This window comes from Physcomitrium patens, chromosome 11 (genome assembly GCF_059467195.1).
Source record: "Physcomitrium patens ecotype Gransden chromosome 11, ASM5946719v1, whole genome shotgun sequence".
In the NCBI taxonomy this organism is placed as follows: Eukaryota; Viridiplantae; Streptophyta; class Bryopsida; order Funariales; family Funariaceae; genus Physcomitrium; species Physcomitrium patens.
Genome location: NC_143420.1, coordinates 13,690,380 through 13,698,960, shown reverse-complemented (window position 1 = coordinate 13,698,960; position 8,581 = coordinate 13,690,380).

The following is an 8,581-nucleotide window of genomic DNA, read 5'->3' as shown; positions in this document are numbered from 1 at the left end:
TAAATATCTTTCTTTGCTAATTATAATTAACATCCATGACTTGATACTTTTGACTTTTCAAAAGTTGATAATCCTACTACGAAAGATTTAGCAATTCATTTGTCAGAGCTATATGCAACGATGAAGGTGCAGTTAAAAGAAGCTCAAGAATAACAAAAGGTTAATGCGGATGTCTATTGAAAGATACAACTACCATTCCATATGGGTGATAAGGTATGGTTACTTCGTCATAGTATCAAGACTACTCGTTCTTGTGACAAGTTGGATTATCGAAGGCTTGGACCATTTTTTATTTTTGTACAAATCAATCCAGTTGCATATCATTTACACCTATCAGAGTGAATGAAAATCTATCTAATATTCCACATGTCTCTTTTTAAACCATACAAGACAGTGGACATACTAAGAAGAAGACAAGCTCCACCTCCTCTTTTAGAAGTGGACAATAATAAAGAGTTTGAAATAGAAGAAATCTTAGATTCAAGGTGACACCAAAATAAATTCGAATATCTTATCCATTGGCATAGATATGATATTAGTGAACTCATATGGGAGCCAGTAAAGAATCTTACAAATACAGCAAAGGCGGTGGAGGCTTTTCATTGAGGTCATCGATTAAAATGAAAATAAAAATCTTCTTATAAAAGAAACAAGATCTAAGCAAGATAACATTTTACTTTAGATCCTTATTTGTAGCTTCTTTATAATTGTGACATTGAGGAGATGGAGAACCAACAACCAGTAGATTCGACTCAAGAGCCTTCATTTATTGACTTATCGAACGAGACATTACGATTGTTACAACCTTCAAGACGATGCAATTTAGATGAAGATCTTCAAGAACGACATGTTCTTCCTCAAATAGATGGCAAGATACAATGCGTTTGGTATCATGACCTTAGAAGGGACTCCCGATGTTTGGTGATTTTACTAGAAGTAGGAACAACTCCTGACGGTGTTCTAAATATTTTATTTGAAAGAAGTTATGAAGGCCGTAACAACAATCAAATAACTAAGTGATTTTCCTGCCCTAATATGATACACTATGGATGGTTGAGCGGCCCTATCAATTATCTTCGAAGAGAACAAAGATCAGAGTATGTGGTAAATACAATTCGTCATATCATAGATTTCCTCAACATATGATGACTGCTCTTCATGAAACTTGTCCTTAGAAGGGACGGTAATGTCACAAGCATATGCATATAAGTTAGTAATTACATATATAAATAGGTAGAAATAAGTAAAAGTAGGTAAAAAGAAGTTAATTCTATAATATTTGCTATGGAAGCTTCCTAGAAGCTTTAAAGACGTTGCTTTGACTTTATAGGTGTCTTTAATTGACTTTTTGGATTAGAAACGTGGTCATCAAGTTGGCCAAGTACCACACATGTTATTAGCTCGAAGACCAAGCTAACTATGTGGCCTATACATAGAAAAACTTGCCTTGTAAGTCAAAGCATGTGTCTTAACAAGTCAACACATATTAGAAGTCCTATAGAACGTCATCACATAGCTCCTAGTTAGATAGTATATATAGAGACAAGAGTGAAGAAGGCTTCATTCTTGTCAATTCTTTTATTGCTTCTAGTCTAGTTTCAAGGATCTTTAGTTTTCTTGGCTTTTGGCAATAGCCATTCCAATTTCTTTCTTAATATATATATCAAGTTATTTCTATTTTTTTATCTTTCTTTGAAAGAAGTCTCACTTATTTATTTGTGTTTATCTTATTCTTGTCTTTGACAAAGTATTAAAGATCAAGAAGATCTTATATAGTTTCCACCACATAGGATTAAATTATAATAAGTTTCTAATAGTTAAAAGATAAAAAAGGATTAGAATAAGTTACTATAATAGTGGCAGCTAAATTAAAAAGAATCTAGAATTTAGTTGGATATAGCAAAGGAGGGTAAAAATAATTGTAGATGAAGTTTATTTATAATAGATGTAAACTTTAGCTATAAATAAAGAGTATTGAAAGTGAGGATTATATTATTCTACGTTTTTTATATGCAACATTATTGATGCTAAGTATTATAGTTTCTAACTTCTCTTTCTTTATTAGGTTATGACAAATAAAATAAAACAATTACATAATCTAAAACTTAGTCATAAATTGTTCATTTAATTTTTATTTAGTAAAAAATAAAAAGTAAAAATAGAAATCTATTTATAAAAATATATTTTTTTTATCTTTTCAATGGTATAGAAAAATATAAATCCAAATTATTATGAATTTTTTATGAAGATTTAAAATTAATAAATAAATAAATAAATAAATAAATAAATAAAAATATTTTATCTTAAAAATAACTTGCTTATAGATGAAGGATTTGAGCCTAACCAAGGCTCACATGTAATATATATATATATATATATATATATATATAGGTTTCTAACAAAGGCCATGAGGCCTTAGTCTAATTTTCCTAACTACCTTCAAAGTGCTACAACCATATGAGATTTGTGCACTCTTTTTCATACAAGGATTATATTAGCTCGTGGTCCTCCTATTTTCTATTAGTATATTCAATATTTTTTCATTTTTGACTTCATCATAGTATTCAAAAATATCTAATTAATCTAATAATCTTCTATGGCCTTCAAAACTTGCTCCATTTCTTCATAATGCCTCCCAAAGTGATAAAACTTATTTTTATCTAAGTCTTAGAATTGTTTTAAATAAATCCTAATTTTTTTATAATGGTTCTATAATGATAATATCAATTTAAGGCTATAATTTCTTATCTTGATATTTTTTATTTTAATAAAATAAATTTAAATCCACTATAAAACCTATTTTTTATATAACTAACTAAAAAGACATGAGGTTCTTTTTCATATTTTTTTTAATTATTAACTAAAATTTATAGTTTTTATAAATAACACGTATAAATATATAGCCAATGTAAATATTGGTCTTAATAAATAATCCTTAATACTCAATAATAAGTAAAAATACTAATTTAATTAAGATAATTACCTCCAAGACTTATTAAGACTCCATTTCTACAATTAATATTTTTATTTTTTATTTATCTAAGGATTTTTATACTATTTACGATATATTATGATTTTAAGTACTTTAAATACATCTTTTTGTCCTAAAATAATTAATGAATTGATTTAATGACTCATAATTATTTCAAAATCTTCATTAATGATTGAAGAATACACTTCTTGAATAGTGTGATAGAAAAGATGATTAGTAGGCTTAATATAAATTATTGTATGATTACTTTTTACCATCTACAAATTAATGGTCATACAAAAAGAGTGAACCAAATCTTAATAAATATCCTAAGAAAAACAATACAAGTCTCAAAGAAGGATTGGAACATAAAATTATCAGTAGCCTTATGGCCTTATTATACAAGCTATAAGGTCACAACTAAGGCCACTCCATTTTTTTTAGTGTATGGAGTAGAAGCTATATTATCAATAGAATTTGAGATCAATATCATTGCTAATTACTATCAAATCTTCATCAAGATTTTTTCTCAAGTTGCAGCTCTACTTATACATTTGACTTGTAAAGACAAAGTTAAGTAGAATAAAGAAGCAAAAGCATCATTTGATGCTTTAAAGAAAGAATTTATTTTTGTACCAATCTTATATTGTGTTGACTTCTCTAAGATATTTTTTATGGAAATAGACACGTTAGATTTTGTTATAGGTGCCATGTTGTCACAAATGGGAACATATGACAAACTCCACTTAATAGTTTTCCATTTGAAAAAAATTTCAACAACCAAGATTAATTATGAGATCCATGACAAAGAGCTCCTTGCAATTGTGGATTCATTTAAAGAATGCCATCATTATCTAAAAGGCATCTTAAGTCTAATTACTGTGTATACAAACAATAAGAACCATGAGTACTTCATGTCAATACGTGTCTTGAATTGTCGTCAAGCCCATTGGAGCATGTCGTTATCCAGATTCAATTTCAAGATCACTTATCAATCCAAAAAATAACAAGGTCTATTAAATGCTCTTTCTAGACGTTCTTATCTTGCACCAAAAGAAAGAGATGTTTGATTTTCATTTTACTTATTATATAATTCATTTCAGAATAAACCTGTATTGGAAAATTTGAACACAAAGAAAGACTAAGTCCATGAGTTTTAATCGTTAGGATCACACATATAACCATACTCCAAACCACTGAAACACTAAGAAAAACTACAATGCTTTCTCCTAAAAATAATATTCCTTCATCACCTAATAACAATAGTGTACAACTTTGCACTCTCAAAAGACCATTCAAAACACATAATTTCCATCCGACACCAAGAATAACAAACTTCATTCCAACTAATCTGAATTCACATAATTTTTGTAATTACAAACTTCCTCTGTCAAAAGACAAACACCTCTCAATAAACAACAATCATAATCTTCTAATAACTCCTCATATAATTCAATCACTCAGTGCTCTAATTACATAATCAATAATTCATAAATCAATCTCTGATTTATTCTATAGACTCACTTTTTAGAATTCAGAAACTATCCATTACTTTTCAATAACAAAAAAAAACAAAGAAACAAAGAAGTAGCATCAAGCTTAACCGTGGCTCATGACTATCACAGTCTAGCCCTCCAACCAACTTCTACAACTCCTATATAATTGCTTCTAATTTCCAGATTCTAATTGTAATCCTGTAACTAACCGCTTTTAATAATTAAATCAATCATCCATCTTCCTGAACTAATTATTCTATAGACTATTAGGCTATTTTACCAATATCTTACAGAAACGAACTAATATCTATTCTATAAGATGCATCTTTTGATCAACAAAGATCAACAAAGATCAATTCTCTTAAAGTCCGAGCATTTTCATCTTTGAGTTATAAAATCAACATTGATTGTTGATTCAACATTTGTGAAGCAAATTCAATCAAGCATGTCCTTCGATCCTCTTGTTCAGCATATCAAGGATACTTCTTCTAAGTCTTAAGAAGTTGAACAGTTGAAAGAAACAAGTAGATCAACATCACAACCAAATCAAGGGAGTTTTGCTTCTACAAGTATGACATGAACAAGGATTAGTATGCTTGAGAAGTTTGATGGAACAAGAACAAAATTTTGAAGATTTTTGCAACAAGTCAAGCTCTATGTAAAGTTGCACCCTTTCTAATATCTTGATGGATTTATCTAAGTTGGATTCATAGACGCACTACTATCAGGAAGTGATCTCTCTTCATTTGCACCTTTAATGGAAAAAGATTTATAATTTCTTTATGATTTGAATTCATTCCTAGAAGTATTTACAGCCACATTTGGAGAAAGTGATTGAGAATGAATAGTACAGACCAAGCTTTTATCTTTACGACAAGAATCATGATTAGTTACTATATATGCTACCAAATTCCAAAACCTCGCTTGTGACGTGGACTAGAATGACAAAGTACTTATCAACCAATTTTAATATGGATTGAAGGATAGCATCAAAGATTTGTTATTAATAATACCAAAAATAGAATCTTTAGAATAATTTATTATTCAAGCCATTACATGTAATAATCATTTATTTGAAAGGTATCAAGAACAAAGATTTGTTTGGAGAGGAACAAGTCAAGTAATGGCAGTAGCTTCCAAGTTTTTTGAAACATATTTGTCAAAGTTGGAATCAATGCAAATTTATATGATACGTTTTAAACCTCTCACGAAGCAGAAAAAGACTCGATGTTGCCAAGAAAGATTGTGTTTATATTATGGAGAAGCTAAGCACACTGCTCAACATTGTCCAAAGAAGCAATGCAATTACAAAATAAGGAGCACAATTATCAAAGAAGATACTGTGTCAAAAAATGATTTTCTCCAACTACAATAAGAACCATGCAGATAGAATCATATGCAACACCTAGTAAAGCTCCTATCTTCTTCTTAAATCCTTCACCTCATTTTATAATAGAAATATATTTTAGACCTAATAATCACAAAGTCTTTGCTTTGTTAGATTTAGGAGCCTCAACATGTTTTATAGACAAAGATTTTGCCAAAAATCAAAAAATATCTTTAGTGAAGAAAGTTAAATCCGTACAAGTAGAAGTCATAGATATTTATTTATTGTCTTCTAGAAATGTTATCCATGAAACTATTCCTTTAGATGTAGTAATTAAATATCATAAGAACATAGTAGTATTTAATATAATAAAATCTCCCTCTAATTCAATTATTTTAGGATTATCATGGCTAGAAAAATATAACCCTCAAATAGATTGGATTTTTCATAATCTTAACTTTTTTAATAGTATAATCTAAGATTTCATAAGTAAAGTAGAAGTACGTAAGTCCAATATGTCCAAACATTTATTAGTAGATGCAAAAGTTTTCATGCATGCTACAAAACAAGGATCATCTTTTGCTATATATGCTACACCCATTTCTAATGGTGAAATAATATCGAGTGATATTCCTAACTAATATCAAGAATTCCAAGACGTTTTTGAAAAAAAAAATGTACATATTCTTTTCGAGCATCAAGCTTATGATTCTTCAATTGATCTACAAGAAAGAGTCCAACCACCATTCGGATCAATCTATAGCTTATTGCAGAATGAGTTGGCTGCATTAAAAGAGTACATTGATGAAAATTTGGCAAAGAATTTCTTACGCCATTCTAAATCTCCAATCACGGCTCCTATCTTATTTGTGAAGAAGAAAGATGGATCATTGCCAATGTCTGTGGATTATCTAGGACTCAATAAGATCACCATCAAAAATAGACATCCTAAGTCTTTGATTCTAAGACTTCTTGACCAACTCAATCAAGCAAAGATCTATATCAAAATAGATCTACGAGGAGCATATAATTTATTTCGTATCAAAAAAGAAGATGAATAGAAGACTGCTTTTCGAACTAAGTATGGACATTTTAAATATAATGTCATGCCTTTTGGACTCACAAATGCATCGGCTGCTTTTCAATATCATATGAATGATACTTTTTGTGAATTTCTAGATGATTTTATTGTTTACTATTTAGACGACATTTTAATCTACTCTAAGAACATAGAAGAATATAAGCTTTATGTTTGTTGCATGTTACAAAAACATAGAGATGCATGATTATATGCTAAGTTGGAAAAGTGTGTATTCTACACTATTCAAGTTAACTTTTTAGAATATATCATTTTCAACAAAGGCCTTGTGATCGATCCCAAGAAGGTTCAAACTATCATAAATTGAAAGATTCTAAGAACAAGACAAGATGTGCAATGCTTTATGGACTTTGCTAATAACTATCGAATCTTCATCAAAACTTTTTCTTAAGTTACAGCTCTACTTACACGTTTGACTTGTAAAGACAAACTTGAGTGGAATAAAGAAGCAGAAGCATCATTTGATGCTTTAAAGAAAGAATTTATTTTTGTACCAATCTTATATTGCGTTGACTTCTCCAAGGAATTTTTGTATGGAAATAGAGGCGTCAGATTTTGCTTTAGGTGCCAAGTTGTTACAAATGAGAACAAATGATAAACTCCACCTAATAGTTTTCTATTTGAGAAAATTTTCAGCAATCAAAATTAATTATGAGATCCATGACAAAGAGCTCCTTACAATCATGGATTCATTTCAAGAATGGCATCATTATCTAAAAGGTACCTTAAGCCTAATTACCATGTACACAGACCATAAGAACCTTGAGTACTTTACGTCAGTACGTATCTTGAATTGTCATCAAGCCCATTGGAGCACGTCATTATCTAGATTCAATTTCAAGATCACTTATCAATTTGAAAAATAACAAGGTCTATTAAACGCTCTTTCTAGATTTTCTTATCTTGTACCAAAAGAAGGAGATGCATCTTTTGATCAACAAAGATCAATTCTCTTGAAGCTCGATTATTTTCATCTTCGAGCTATAAAATCATTATTGACTGTTGATTTAACATTTGTGAAGCAAATTCAATCAAGCATGTCCTCTGATCTTCTTGTTCAGCATATCAAGGATACTTCCTCTAAGTCCCATGATACTTCTAAGTTTGAATTCAAGAATAATCTATTATATTTCAAAGAATGCCTATATGTTGCAGAAAGAGAAGCTTGATCTTAATAGTGGTAAACTTAGCAATAGGTACATAAGTCTCATTAAAATCAACACCAATAACTTGTGAATATCTTTTGGTAAATAATCTTATCTTATGCCTCATCACAACATCTATTGCATCTTTTTTAGTCCTAAATACCTACTTACAATCAATACTAGATTGATTTGCTAGAAGTTGTGTCAACTTCCATGTATCATTGTCCATAGGAGATTGATACTCTTTTTCTATAGCCTTCTCCTACTTGATTGCATCTTGGGACATTATAACATCATACAAAGACAATGGATCAACAAAGAGAGTAATATTTGCATATTCTTCATTTACTTGAAGAAAGATGTGGTTCTTCTACCATTTGGGATGTGCTTTTTTTTCTCTCAAAGAATATCTCTTTTCATTTAAAGAAGATTCATCTTTTTGCATTCCATACTCTCTTTCAAGCTTCTTTTTTCTTAAATCTTGTCTTTTTCTCATTCAAAGGTTGGTACTTTTCATCACCATCATCATCATCATCATCATCA